At 45.0% G+C, this 14390-nt stretch overlaps 11 non-coding genes across 11 annotated transcripts; all 11 read right to left on the bottom strand.

Annotated features, from left to right (window-relative positions):
• Window positions 1-875: 875 nt before the first annotated feature.
• Window positions 876-1066, bottom strand: LOC141202991 (U2 spliceosomal RNA). The gene has a single exon (XR_012274135.1). It is a non-coding gene; the product is annotated as a U2 spliceosomal RNA (small nuclear RNA).
• A 1112-nt stretch (window positions 1067-2178) lies between these two features.
• Window positions 2179-2369, bottom strand: LOC141202278 (U2 spliceosomal RNA). The gene has a single exon (XR_012273556.1). It is a non-coding gene; the product is annotated as a U2 spliceosomal RNA (small nuclear RNA).
• A 1115-nt stretch (window positions 2370-3484) lies between these two features.
• Window positions 3485-3675, bottom strand: LOC141202389 (U2 spliceosomal RNA). The gene has a single exon (XR_012273664.1). It is a non-coding gene; the product is annotated as a U2 spliceosomal RNA (small nuclear RNA).
• A 1115-nt stretch (window positions 3676-4790) lies between these two features.
• Window positions 4791-4981, bottom strand: LOC141202990 (U2 spliceosomal RNA). The gene has a single exon (XR_012274134.1). It is a non-coding gene; the product is annotated as a U2 spliceosomal RNA (small nuclear RNA).
• A 1111-nt stretch (window positions 4982-6092) lies between these two features.
• LOC141202277 (U2 spliceosomal RNA) lies at window positions 6093-6283 on the bottom strand. Its single transcript, XR_012273555.1, has one exon. It is a non-coding gene; the product is annotated as a U2 spliceosomal RNA (small nuclear RNA).
• A 1115-nt stretch (window positions 6284-7398) lies between these two features.
• On the bottom strand, window positions 7399-7589 carry LOC141202989 (U2 spliceosomal RNA). Its single transcript, XR_012274133.1, has one exon. It is a non-coding gene; the product is annotated as a U2 spliceosomal RNA (small nuclear RNA).
• A 1115-nt stretch (window positions 7590-8704) lies between these two features.
• Window positions 8705-8895, bottom strand: LOC141202988 (U2 spliceosomal RNA). The gene has a single exon (XR_012274132.1). It is a non-coding gene; the product is annotated as a U2 spliceosomal RNA (small nuclear RNA).
• Window positions 8896-10011: 1116 nt separating this feature from the next.
• On the bottom strand, window positions 10012-10202 carry LOC141202453 (U2 spliceosomal RNA). The gene has a single exon (XR_012273725.1). It is a non-coding gene; the product is annotated as a U2 spliceosomal RNA (small nuclear RNA).
• Window positions 10203-11313: 1111 nt separating this feature from the next.
• Window positions 11314-11504, bottom strand: LOC141202417 (U2 spliceosomal RNA). The gene has a single exon (XR_012273690.1). It is a non-coding gene; the product is annotated as a U2 spliceosomal RNA (small nuclear RNA).
• A 1110-nt stretch (window positions 11505-12614) lies between these two features.
• On the bottom strand, window positions 12615-12805 carry LOC141202429 (U2 spliceosomal RNA). Its single transcript, XR_012273702.1, has one exon. It is a non-coding gene; the product is annotated as a U2 spliceosomal RNA (small nuclear RNA).
• A 1112-nt stretch (window positions 12806-13917) lies between these two features.
• LOC141202455 (U2 spliceosomal RNA) lies at window positions 13918-14107 on the bottom strand. Its single transcript, XR_012273727.1, has one exon. It is a non-coding gene; the product is annotated as a U2 spliceosomal RNA (small nuclear RNA).
• Between the last annotated feature and the right edge of the window lie 283 nt (window positions 14108-14390).

The following is a 14390-nucleotide window of genomic DNA, read 5'->3' as shown; positions in this document are numbered from 1 at the left end:
GAGGAGAACCAATTAAGGCGGGGGGTGGGGTGGAACGAGCAGCTGTCTACCCTTAGCAGGAGGGCTCCTGATTACATACCTCTCCTGCTGCTGCTGCTGCTGGCTGTCCAGCAGCAGACTGAAGGTGGCTGCTGCTGTGCACAGGTATATAAAGGCTCAGAGCCTATTATGACACGCGCAGCCAGCGTTCCATTGCCACATTCCATCTACTGCAGGCAGGATACCTGGCTGGCTGAATGTCGCTGAGAAGCTCACAGAGACCGCCATAAGCAACAGTTTAACAGAATGCCACAGACTAATCAACCAAACTTTTTGGGTTGGGTTCTCTTTTATAGTCTGCAGGCATTAAATGAAAGAAGTCAGTGTTCCAGCAGAAGGAGACAACGTTTCAGAAAAGGCATTGTAGCAAACCAAAAAAGAAATTTTAAGCGCAGCAGAGTAACCAGCGCACATACCTGTTAGCTCAGGTGAGTTTAAAAGGCTGCTGTTGATAACAAGGGCATTTGCTAAATAGATGGTGTGTGTGCAACAATATACTGAAAGGTCAATTATATTGTGCAGCTTATCTCACCACCTGTAGTTATTTAGGTGAAAGCTCCAAAATGCTTGCCTAATATGTCTGTTTATCCAAAAGGAAGTAAAAAGGGAGAGCTAGAAAGATAGCATTGCATCACATTACATGGCAATGCAATGCACAGTTGCTGAAGTTGAACCAAAATGAGCTTGTAATCTGGCTTCTGCAACTTTGAACATGAAAAATCCAATGAGGAGAAGAAAAGCAAAGCCAAAGAGTCCATCCCAAAATCCGACAAACAAGCAAAATGAACAAAAAACATTGAATTCAATTCTTTCTGATTTTAGAAACTGCATTAAAGAAGGGGTGCACCGGTCCTGGAGATACTGCAATACCAGGTCAATGCGTGGAGTGGACAGAGCAAGCTCTTTTTCCATCTCCCTGTTCTAAAAATCCATTTAATATATGGTCCCCAGATAGGGGACGTATCAGATATTAAACTGATAAGAACAGATACTACACTTGATCTTAGCCAAAAGGCCGAGAAGCGATAACCAGAATTGGTTTCAAACTACGGAGCCACCCAAGGATCCTGAAAAGTCCATTTGTGGAGATGAGCTCCTGGACTCCCGTTAAGAAGACATGTTGTCAACCTCTAGATCCCTTACATGCCTGCACTTTTCGGCTTGCTGCTGCTGCAATCCACGCGTTTTAGATCTGCATAACTCCACCTCTTTAAACACAGCACCTTCACCCCCTGCTGTTCCCACCCGCCTCAACACCGTTGGAAGGGAGGAGAACCAATTAAGGCGGGGGGTGGGGTGGAACGAGCAGCTGTCTACCCTTAGCAGGAGGGCTCCTGATTACATACCTCTCCTGCTGCTGCTGCTGGCTGTCCAGCAGCAGACTGAAGGTGGCTGCTGCTGTGCACAGGTATATAAAGGCTCAGAGCCTATTATGACACGCGCAGCCAGCGTTCCATTGCCACATTCCATCTACTGCAGGCAGGATACCTGGCTGGCTGAATGTCACTGAGAAGCTCACAGAGACCGCCATAAGCAACAGTTTAACAGAATGCCACAGACTAATCAACCAAACTTTTTGGGTTGGGTTCTCTTTTATAGTCTGCAGGCATTAAATGAAAGAAGTCAGTGTTCCAGCAGAAGGAGACAACGTTTCAGAAAAGGCATTGTAGCAAACCAAAAAAGAAATTTTAAGCGCAGCAGAGTAACCAGCGCACATACCTGTTAGCTCAGGTGAGTTTAAAAGGCTGCTGTTGATAACAAGGGCATTTGCTAAATAGATGGTGTGTGTGCAACAATATACTGAAAGGTCAATTATATTGTGCAGCTTATCTCACCACCTGTAGTTATTTAGGTGAAAGCTCCAAAATGCTTGCCTAATATGTCTGTTTATCCAAAAGGAAGTAAAAAGGGAGAGCTAGAAAGATAGCATTGCATCACATTACATGGCAATGCAATGCACAGTTGCTGAAGTTGAACCAAAATGAGCTTGTAATCTGGCTTCTGCAACTTTGAACATGAAAAATCCAATGAGGAGAAGAAAAGCAAAGCCAAAGAGTCCATCCCAAAATCCGACAAACAAGCAAAATGAACAAAAAACATTGAATTCAATTCTTTCTGATTTTAGAAACTGCATTAAAGAAGGGGTGCACCGGTCCTGGAGATACTGCAATACCAGGTCAATGCGTGGAGTGGACAGAGCAAGCTCTTTTTCCATCTCCCTGTTCTAAAAATCCATTTAATATATGGTCCCCAGATAGGGGACGTATCAGATATTAAACTGATAAGAACAGATACTACACTTGATCTTAGCCAAAAGGCCGAGAAGCCATAACCAGAATTGGTTTCAAACTACGGAGCCACCCAAGGATCCTGAAAAGTCCATTTGTGGAGATGAGCTCCTGGACTCCCGTTAAGAAGACATGTTGTCAACCTCTAGATCCCTTACATGCCTGCACTTTTCGGCTTGCTGCTGCTGCAATCCACGCGTTTTAGATCTGCATAACTCCACCTCTTTAAACACAGCACCTTCACCCCCTGCTGTTCCCACCCGCCTCAACACCGTTGGAAGGGAGGAGAACCAATTAAGGCGGGGGGTGGGGTGGAACGAGCAGCTGTCTACCCTTAGCAGGAGGGCTCCTGATTACATACCTCTCCTGCTGCTGCTGCTGCTGGCTGTCCAGCAGCAGACTGAAGGTGGCTGCTGCTGTGCACAGGTATATAAAGGCTCAGAGCCTATTATGACACGCGCAGCCAGCGTTCCATTGCCACATTCCATCTACTGCAGGCAGGATACCTGGCTGGCTGAATGTCGCTGAGAAGCTCACAGAGACCGCCATAAGCAACAGTTTAACAGAATGCCACAGACTAATCAACCAAACTTTTTGGGTTGGGTTCTCTTTTATAGTCTGCAGGCATTAAATGAAAGAAGTCAGTGTTCCAGCAGAAGGAGACAACGTTTCAGAAAAGGCATTGTAGCAAACCAAAAAAGAAATTTTAAGCGCAGCAGAGTAACCAGCGCACATACCTGTTAGCTCAGGTGAGTTTAAAAGGCTGCTGTTGATAACAAGGGCATTTGCTAAATAGATGGTGTGTGTGCAACAATATACTGAAAGGTCAATTATATTGTGCAGCTTATCTCACCACCTGTAGTTATTTAGGTGAAAGCTCCAAAATGCTTGCCTAATATGTCTGTTTATCCAAAAGGAAGTAAAAAGGGAGAGCTAGAAAGATAGCATTGCATCACATTACATGGCAATGCAATGCACAGTTGCTGAAGTTGAACCAAAATGAGCTTGTTATCTGGCTTCTGCAACTTTGAACATGAAAAATCCAATGAGGAGAAGAAAAGCAAAGCCAAAGAGTCCATCCCAAAATCCGACAAACAAGCAAAATGAACAAAAAACATTGAATTCAATTCTTTCTGATTTTAGAAACTGCATTAAAGAAGGGGTGCACCGGTCCTGGAGATACTGCAATACCAGGTCAATGCGTGCAGTGGACAGAGCAAGCTCTTTTTCCATCTCCCTGTTCTAAAAATCCATTTAATATATGGTCCCCAGATAGGGGACGTATCAGATATTAAACTGATAAGAACAGATACTACACTTGATCTTAGCCAAAAGGCCGAGAAGCGATAACCAGAATTGGTTTCAAACTACGGAGCCACCCAAGGATCCTGAAAAGTCCATTTGTGGAGATGAGCTCCTGGACTCCCGTTAAGAAGACATGTTGTCAACCTCTAGATCCCTTACATGCCTGCACTTTTCGGCTTGCTGCTGCTGCAATCCACGCGTTTTAGATCTGCATAACTCCACCTCTTTAAACACAGCACCTTCACCCCCTGCTGTTCCCACCCGCCTCAACACCGTTGGAAGGGAGGAGAACCAATTAAGGCGGGGGGTGGGGTGGAACGAGCAGCTGTCTACCCTTAGCAGGAGGGCTCCTGATTACATACCTCTCCTGCTGCTGCTGCTGCTGGCTGTCCAGCAGCAGACTGAAGGTGGCTGCTGCTGTGCACAGGTATATAAAGGCTCAGAGCCTATTATGACACGCGCAGCCAGCGTTCCATTGCCACATTCCATCTACTGCAGGCAGGATACCTGGCTGGCTGAATGTCGCTGAGAAGCTCACAGAGACCGCCATAAGCAACAGTTTAACAGAATGCCACAGACTAATCAACCAAACTTTTTGGGTTGGGTTCTCTTTTATAGTCTGCAGGCATTAAATGAAAGAAGTCAGTGTTCCAGCAGAAGGAGACAACGTTTCAGAAAAGGCATTGTAGCAAACCAAAAAAGAAATTTTAAGCGCAGCAGAGTAACCAGCGCACATACCTGTTAGCTCAGGTGAGTTTAAAAGGCTGCTGTTGATAACAAGGGCATTTGCTAAATAGATGGTGTGTGTGCAACAATATACTGAAAGGTCAATTATATTGTGCAGCTTATCTCACCACCTGTAGTTATTTAGGTGAAAGCTCCAAAATGCTTGCCTAATATGTCTGTTTATCCAAAAGGAAGTAAAAAGGGAGAGCTAGAAAGATAGCATTGCATCACATTACATGGCAATGCAATGCACAGTTGCTGAAGTTGAACCAAAATGAGCTTGTAATCTGGCTTCTGCAACTTTGAACATGAAAAATCCAATGAGGAGAAGAAAAGCAAAGCCAAAGAGTCCATCCCAAAATCCGACAAACAAGCAAAATGAACAAAAAACATTGAATTCAATTCTTTCTGATTTTAGAAACTGCATTAAAGAAGGGGTGCACCGGTCCTGGAGATACTGCAATACCAGGTCAATGCGTGGAGTGGACAGAGCAAGCTCTTTTTCCATCTCCCTGTTCTAAAAATCCATTTAATATATGGTCCCCAGATAGGGGACGTATCAGATATTAAACTGATAAGAACAGATACTACACTTGATCTTAGCCAAAAGGCCGAGAAGCGATAACCAGAATTGGTTTCAAACTACGGAGCCACCCAAGGATCCTGAAAAGTCCATTTGTGGAGATGAGCTCCTGGACTCCCGTTAAGAAGACATGTTGTCAACCTCTAGATCCCTTACATGCCTGCACTTTTCGGCTTGCTGCTGCTGCAATCCACGCGTTTTAGATCTGCATAACTCCACCTCTTTAAACACAGCACCTTCACCCCCTGCTGTTCCCACCCGCCTCAACACCGTTGGAAGGGAGGAGAACCAATTAAGGCGGGGGGTGGGGTGGAACGAGCAGCTGTCTACCCTTAGCAGGAGGGCTCCTGATTACATACCTCTCCTGCTGCTGCTGCTGGCTGTCCAGCAGCAGACTGAAGGTGGCTGCTGCTGTGCACAGGTATATAAAGGCTCAGAGCCTATTATGACACGCGCAGCCAGCGTTCCATTGCCACATTCCATCTACTGCAGGCAGGATACCTGGCTGGCTGAATGTCACTGAGAAGCTCACAGAGACCGCCATAAGCAACAGTTTAACAGAATGCCACAGACTAATCAACCAAACTTTTTGGGTTGGGTTCTCTTTTATAGTCTGCAGGCATTAAATGAAAGAAGTCAGTGTTCCAGCAGAAGGAGACAACGTTTCAGAAAAGGCATTGTAGCAAACCAAAAAAGAAATTTTAAGCGCAGCAGAGTAACCAGCGCACATACCTGTTAGCTCAGGTGAGTTTAAAAGGCTGCTGTTGATAACAAGGGCATTTGCTAAATAGATGGTGTGTGTGCAACAATATACTGAAAGGTCAATTATATTGTGCAGCTTATCTCACCACCTGTAGTTATTTAGGTGAAAGCTCCAAAATGCTTGCCTAATATGTCTGTTTATCAAAAGGAAGTAAAAAGGGAGAGCTAGAAAGATAGCATTGCATCACATTACATGGCAATGCAATGCACAGTTGCTGAAGTTGAACCAAAATGAGCTTGTAATCTGGCTTCTGCAACTTTGAACATGAAAAATCCAATGAGGAGAAGAAAAGCAAAGCCAAAGAGTCCATCCCAAAATCCGACAAACAAGCAAAATGAACAAAAAACATTGAATTCAATTCTTTCTGATTTTAGAAACTGCATTAAAGAAGGGGTGCACCGGTCCTGGAGATACTGCAATACCAGGTCAATGCGTGGAGTGGACAGAGCAAGCTCTTTTTCCATCTCCCTGTTCTAAAAATCCATTTAATATATGGTCCCCAGATAGGGGACGTATCAGATATTAAACTGATAAGAACAGATACTACACTTGATCTTAGCCAAAAGGCCGAGAAGCCATAACCAGAATTGGTTTCAAACTACGGAGCCACCCAAGGATCCTGAAAAGTCCATTTGTGGAGATGAGCTCCTGGACTCCCGTTAAGAAGACATGTTGTCAACCTCTAGATCCCTTACATGCCTGCACTTTTCGGCTTGCTGCTGCTGCAATCCACGCGTTTTAGATCTGCATAACTCCACCTCTTTAAACACAGCACCTTCACCCCCTGCTGTTCCCACCCGCCTCAACACCGTTGGAAGGGAGGAGAACCAATTAAGGCGGGGGGTGGGGTGGAACGAGCAGCTGTCTACCCTTAGCAGGAGGGCTCCTGATTACATACCTCTCCTGCTGCTGCTGCTGCTGGCTGTCCAGCAGCAGACTGAAGGTGGCTGCTGCTGTGCACAGGTATATAAAGGCTCAGAGCCTATTATGACACGCGCAGCCAGCGTTCCATTGCCACATTCCATCTACTGCAGGCAGGATACCTGGCTGGCTGAATGTCGCTGAGAAGCTCACAGAGACCGCCATAAGCAACAGTTTAACAGAATGCCACAGACTAATCAACCAAACTTTTTGGGTTGGGTTCTCTTTTATAGTCTGCAGGCATTAAATGAAAGAAGTCAGTGTTCCAGCAGAAGGAGACAACGTTTCAGAAAAGGCATTGTAGCAAACCAAAAAAGAAATTTTAAGCGCAGCAGAGTAACCAGCGCACATACCTGTTAGCTCAGGTGAGTTTAAAAGGCTGCTGTTGATAACAAGGGCATTTGCTAAATAGATGGTGTGTGTGCAACAATATACTGAAAGGTCAATTATATTGTGCAGCTTATCTCACCACCTGTAGTTATTTAGGTGAAAGCTCCAAAATGCTTGCCTAATATGTCTGTTTATCCAAAAGGAAGTAAAAAGGGAGAGCTAGAAAGATAGCATTGCATCACATTACATGGCAATGCAATGCACAGTTGCTGAAGTTGAACCAAAATGAGCTTGTAATCTGGCTTCTGCAACTTTGAACATGAAAAATCCAATGAGGAGAAGAAAAGCAAAGCCAAAGAGTCCATCCCAAAATCCGACAAACAAGCAAAATGAACAAAAAACATTGAATTCAATTCTTTCTGATTTTAGAAACTGCATTAAAGAAGGGGTGCACCGGTCCTGGAGATACTGCAATACCAGGTCAATGCGTGGAGTGGACAGAGCAAGCTCTTTTTCCATCTCCCTGTTCTAAAAATCCATTTAATATATGGTCCCCAGATAGGGGACGTATCAGATATTAAACTGATAAGAACAGATACTACACTTGATCTTAGCCAAAAGGCCGAGAAGCGATAACCAGAATTGGTTTCAAACTACGGAGCCACCCAAGGATCCTGAAAAGTCCATTTGTGGAGATGAGCTCCTGGACTCCCGTTAAGAAGACATGTTGTCAACCTCTAGATCCCTTACATGCCTGCACTTTTCGGCTTGCTGCTGCTGCAATCCACGCGTTTTAGATCTGCATAACTCCACCTCTTTAAACACAGCACCTTCACCCCCTGCTGTTCCCACCCGCCTCAACACCGTTGGAAGGGAGGAGAACCAATTAAGGCGGGGGGTGGGGTGGAACGAGCAGCTGTCTACCCTTAGCAGGAGGGCTCCTGATTACATACCTCTCCTGCTGCTGCTGCTGCTGGCTGTCCAGCAGCAGACTGAAGGTGGCTGCTGCTGTGCACAGGTATATAAAGGCTCAGAGCCTATTATGACACGCGCAGCCAGCGTTCCATTGCCACATTCCATCTACTGCAGGCAGGATACCTGGCTGGCTGAATGTCGCTGAGAAGCTCACAGAGACCGCCATAAGCAACAGTTTAACAGAATGCCACAGACTAGTCAACCAAACTTTTTGGGTTGGGTTCTCTTTTATAGTCTGCAGGCATTAAATGAAAGAAGTCAGTGTTCCAGCAGAAGGAGACAACGTTTCAGAAAAGGCATTGTAGCAAACCAAAAAAGAAATTTTAAGCGCAGCAGAGTAACCAGCGCACATACCTGTTAGCTCAGGTGAGTTTAAAAGGCTGCTGTTGATAACAAGGGCATTTGCTAAATAGATGGTGTGTGTGCAACAATATACTGAAAGGTCAATTATATTGTGCAGCTTATCTCACCACCTGTAGTTATTTAGGTGAAAGCTCCAAAATGCTTGCCTAATATGTCTGTTTATCCAAAAGGAAGTAAAAAGGGAGAGCTAGAAAGATAGCATTGCATCACATTACATGGCAATGCAATGCACAGTTGCTGAAGTTGAACCAAAATGAGCTTGTAATCTGGCTTCTGCAACTTTGAACATGAAAAATCCAATGAGGAGAAGAAAAGCAAAGCCAAAGAGTCCATCCCAAAATCCGACAAACAAGCAAAATGAACAAAAAACATTGAATTCAATTCTTTCTGATTTTAGAAACTGCATTAAAGAAGGGGTGCACCGGTCCTGGAGATACTGCAATACCAGGTCAATGCGTGGAGTGGACAGAGCAAGCTCTTTTTCCATCTCCCTGTTCTAAAAATCCATTTAATATATGGTCCCCAGATAGGGGACGTATCAGATATTAAACTGATAAGAACAGATACTACACTTGATCTTAGCCAAAAGGCCGAGAAGCGATAACCAGAATTGGTTTCAAACTACGGAGCCACCCAAGGATCCTGAAAAGTCCATTTGTGGAGATGAGCTCCTGGACTCCCGTTAAGAAGACATGTTGTCAACCTCTAGATCCCTTACATGCCTGCACTTTTCGGCTTGCTGCTGCTGCAATCCACGCGTTTTAGATCTGCATAACTCCACCTCTTTAAACACAGCACCTTCACCCCCTGCTGTTCCCACCCGCCTCAACACCGTTGGAAGGGAGGAGAACCAATTAAGGCGGGGCGTGGGGTGGAACGAGCAGCTGTCTACCCTTAGCAGGAGGGCTCCTGATTACATACCTCTCCTGCTGCTGCTGCTGCTGGCTGTCCAGCAGCAGACTGAAGGTGGCTGCTGCTGTGCACAGGTATATAAAGGCTCAGAGCCTATTATGACACGCGCAGCCAGCGTTCCATTGCCACATTCCATCTACTGCAGGCAGGATACCTGGCTGGCTGAATGTCGCTGAGAAGCTCACAGAGACCGCCATAAGCAACAGTTTAACAGAATGCCACAGACTAATCAACCAAACTTTTTGGGTTGGGTTCTCTTTTATAGTCTGCAGGCATTAAATGAAAGAAGTCAGTGTTCCAGCAGAAGGAGACAACGTTTCAGAAAAGGCATTGTAGCAAACCAAAAAAGAAATTTTAAGCGCAGCAGAGTAACCAGCGCACATACCTGTTAGCTCAGGTGAGTTTAAAAGGCTGCTGTTGATAACAAGGGCATTTGCTAAATAGATGGTGTGTGTGCAACAATATACTGAAAGGTCAATTATATTGTGCAGCTTATCTCACCACCTGTAGTTATTTAGGTGAAAGCTCCAAAATGCTTGCCTAATATGTCTGTTTATCCAAAAGGAAGTAAAAAGGGAGAGCTAGAAAGATAGCATTGCATCACATTACATGGCAATGCAATGCACAGTTGCTGAAGTTGAACCAAAATGAGCTTGTAATCTGGCTTCTGCAACTTTGAACATGAAAAATCCAATGAGGAGAAGAAAAGCAAAGCCAAAGAGTCCATCTCAAAATCCGACAAACAAGCAAAATGAACAAAAAAACATTGAATTCAATTCTTTCTGATTTTAGAAACTGCATTAAAGAAGGGGTGCACCGGTCCTGGGAGATACTGCAATACCAGGTCAATGCGTGGAGTGGACAGAGCAAGCTCTTTTCCATCTCCCTGTTCTAAAAATCCATTTAATATATGGTCCCCAGATAGGGGACGTATCAGATATTAAACTGATAAGAACAGATACTACACTTGATCTTAGCCAAAAGGCCGAGAAGCGATAACCAGAATTGGTTTCAAACTACGGAGCCACCCAAGGATCCTGAAAAGTCCATTTGTGGAGATGAGCTCCTGGACTCCCGTTAAGAAGACATGTTGTCAACCTCTAGATCCCTTACATGCCTGCACTTTTCGGTTGCTGCTGCTGCAATCCACGCGCTTTGGATCTGCATAACTCCACCTCTTTAAACACAGCACCTTCACCCCTGCTGTTCCCACCCGCCTCAACACCGTTGGAAGGGAGGAGAACCAATTAAGGCGGGGGGTGTGGTGGAACGAGCAGCTGTCTACCCTTAGCAGGAGGGCTCCTGATTACATACCTCTCCTGCTGCTGCTGCTGGCTGTCCAGCAGCAGACTGAAGGTGGCTGCTGCTGTGCACAGGTATATAAAGGCTCAGAGCCTATTATGACACGCGCAGCCAGCGTTCCATTGCCACATTCCATCTACTGCAGGCAGGATACCTGGCTGGCTGAATGTCGCTGAGAAGCTCACAGAGACCGCCATAAGCAACAGTTTAACAGAATGCCACAGACTAATCAACCAAACTTTTTGGGTTGGGTTCTCTTTTATAGTCTGCAGGCATTAAATGAAAGAAGTCAGTGTTCCAGCAGAAGGAGACAACGTTTCAGAAAAGGCATTGTAGCAAACCAAAAAAGAAATTTTAAGCGCAGCAGAGTAACCAGCGCACATACCTGTTAGCTCAGGTGAGTTTAAAAGGCTGCTGTTGATAACAAGGGCATTTGCTATATAGATGTGTGTGTGCAACAATATACTGAAAGGTCAATTATATTGTGCAGCTTATCTCACCACCTGTAGTTATTTAGGTGAAAGCTCCAAAATGCTTGCCTAATATGTCTGTTTATCCAAAAGGAAGTAAAAAGGGAGAGCTAGAAAGATAGCATTGCATCACATTACATGGCCAATGCAATGCACAGTTGCTGAAGTTGAACCAAAATGAGCTTGTAATCTGGCTTCTGCAACTTTGAACATGAAAAATCCAATGAGGAGAAGGAAAAGCAAAGCCAAAGAGTCCATCCCAAAATCCAACAAACAAGCAAAATGAACAAAAAACATTGAATTCAATTCTTTCTGATTTTAGAAACTGCATTAAAGAAGGGGTGCACCGGTCCTGGAGATACTGCAATACCAGGTCAATGCGTGGAGTGGACAGAGTAAGCTCTTTTTCCATCTCCCTGTTCTAAAAATCCATTTAATATATGGTCCCCAGATAGGGGACGTATCAGATATTAAACTGATAAGAACAGATACTACACTTGATCTTAGCCAAAAGGCCGAGAAGCGATAACCAGAATTGGTTTCAAACTACGGAGCCACCCAAGGATCCTGAAAAGTCCATTTGTGGAGATGAGCTCCTGGACTCCCGTTAAGAAGACATGTTGTCAACCTCTAGATCCCTTACATGCCTGCACTTTTCGGCTGCTGCTGCTGCAATCCACGCGTTTTAGATCTGCATAACTCCACCTCTTTAAACACAGCACCTTCACCCCTGCTGTTCCCACCCGCCTCAACACCGTTGGAAGGGAGGAGAACCAATTAAGGCGGGGGGTGGGGTGGAACGAGCAGCTGTCTACCCTTAGCAGGAGGGCTCCTGATTACATACCTCTCCTGCTGCTGCTGCTGCTGGCTGTCCAGCAGCAGACTGAAGGTGGCTGCTGCTGTGCACAGGTATATAAAGGCTCAGAGCCTATTATGACACGCGCAGCCAGCGTTCCATTGCCACATTCCATCTACTGCAGGCAGGATACCTGGCTGGCTGAATGTCGCTGAGAGCTCACAGAGACCGCCATAAGCAACAGTTTAACAGAATGCCACAGACTAATCAACCAAACTTTTTGGGTTGGGTTCTCTTTTATAGTCTGCAGGCATTAAATGAAAGAAGTCAGTGTTCCAGCAGAAGGAGACAACGTTTCAGAAAAGGCATTGTAGCAAACCAAAAAAGAAATTTTAAGCGCAGCAGAGTAACCAGCGCACATACCTGTTAGCTCAGGTGAGTTAAAAGGCTGCTGTTGATAACAAGGGCATTTGCTAAATAGATGGTGTGTGTGCAACAATATACTGAAAGGTCAATTATATTGTGCAGCTTATCTCACCACCGGTAGTTATTTAGGTGAAAGCTCCAAAATGCTTGCCTAATATGTCTGTTTATCCAAAAGGAAGTAAAAAGGAGAGCTAGAAAGATAGCATTGCATCACATTACATGGCAATGCAATGCACAGTTGCTGAAGTTGAACCAAAATGAGCTTGTAATCTGGCTTCTGCAACTTTGAACATGAAAAATCCAATGAGGAGAAGAAAAGCAAAGCCAAAGAGTCCATCCCAAAATCCGACAAACAAGCAAAATGAACAAAAAACATTGAATTCAATTCTTTCTGATTTTAGAAACTGCATTAAAGAAGGGGTGCACCGGTCCTGGAGATACTGCAATACCAGGTCAATGCGTGGAGTGACAGAGCAAGCTCTTTTTTCCATCTCCCTGTTCTAAAAATCCATTTAATATATGGTCCCCAGATAGGGGACGTATCAGATATTAAACTGATAAGAACAGATACTACACTTGATCTTAGCCAAAAGGCCGAGAAGCGATAACCAGAATTGGTTTCAAACTACGGAGCCACCCAAGGATCCTGAAAAGTCCATTTGTGGAGATGAGCTCCTGGACTCCCGTTAAGAAGACATGTTGTCAACCTCTAGATCCCTTACATGCCTGCACTTTTCGGCTTGCTGCTGCTGCAATCCACGCGTTTTAGATCTGCATAACTCCACCTCTTTAAACACAGCACCTTCACCCCTGCTGTTCCCACCCGCCTCAACACCGTTGGAAGGGAGGAGAACCAATTAAGGCGGGGGTGGGGTGGAACGAGCAGCTGTCTACCCTTAGCAGGAGGGCTCCTGATTACATACCTCTCCTGCTGCTGCTGCTGCTGGCTGTCCAGCAGCAGACTGAAGGTGGCTGCTGCTGTGCACAGGTATATAAAGGCTCAGAGCCTATTATGACACGCGCAGCCAGCGTTCCATTGCCACATTCCATCTACTGCAGGCAGGATACCTGGCTGGCTGAATGTCGCTGAGAAGCTCACAGAGACCGCCATAAGCAACAGTTTAACAGAATGCCACAGACTAATCAACCAAACTTTTTGGTTGGGTTCTCTTTTATAGTCTGCAGGCATTAAATGAAAGAAGTCAGTGTTCCAGCAGAAGGAGACAACGTTTCAGAAAAGGCATTGTAGCAAACCAAAAAAGAAATTTTAAGCGCAGCAGAGTAACCAGCGCACATACCTGTTAGCTCAGGTGAGTTTAAAAGGCTGCTGTTGATAACAAGGGCATTTGCTAAATAGATGGTGTGTGTGCAACAATATACTGAAAGGTCAATTATATTGTGCAGCTTATCTCACCACCTGTAGTTATTTAGGTGAAAGCTCCAAAATGCTTGCCTAATATGTCTGTTATCCAAAAGGAAGTAAAAAGGGAGAGCTAGAAAGATAGCATTGCATCACATTACATGGCAATGCAATGCACAGTTGCTGAAGTTGAACCAAAATGAGCTTGTAATCTGGCTTCTGCAACTTTGAACATGAAAAATCCAATGAGGAGAAGAAAAGCAAAGCCAAAGAGTCCCATCCCAAAATCCGACAAACAAGCAAAATGAACAAAAAACATTGAATTCAATTCTTTCTGATTTTAGAAACTGCATTAAAGAAGGGGTGCACCGGTCCTGGAGATACTGCAATACCAGGTCAATGCGTGGAGTGGACAGAGCAAGCTCTTTTTCCATCTCCCTGTTCTAAAAATCCATTTAATATATGGTCCCCAGATAGGGGACGTATCAGATATTAAACTGATAAGAACAGATACTACACTGATCTTAGCCAAAAGGCCGAGAAGCGATAACCAGAATTGGTTTTCAAACTACGGAGCCACCCAAGGATCCTGAAAAGTCCATTTGTGGAGATGAGCTCCTGGACTCCCGTTAAGAAGACATGTTGTCAACCTCTAGATCCCTTACATGCCTGCACTTTTCGGCTTGCTGCTGCTGCAATCCACGCGTTTTAGATCTGCATAACTCCACCTCTTTAAACACAGCACCTTCACCCCTGCTGTTCCCACCCGCCTCAACACCGTTGGAAGGGAGGCAGAACCAATTAAGGCGGGGGGTGGGGTGGAACGAGCAG

This window comes from Phyllobates terribilis, unplaced genomic scaffold (genome assembly GCF_046119375.1).
Source record: "Phyllobates terribilis strain yellow unplaced genomic scaffold, ASM4611937v1 Scaffold_123__1_contigs__length_5148117, whole genome shotgun sequence".
In the NCBI taxonomy this organism is placed as follows: Eukaryota; Metazoa; Chordata; class Amphibia; order Anura; family Dendrobatidae; genus Phyllobates; species Phyllobates terribilis.
The sequence above is the reverse complement of the archived record's forward strand: the minus strand, read 5'-3'. Positions and strand labels throughout refer to the sequence as shown.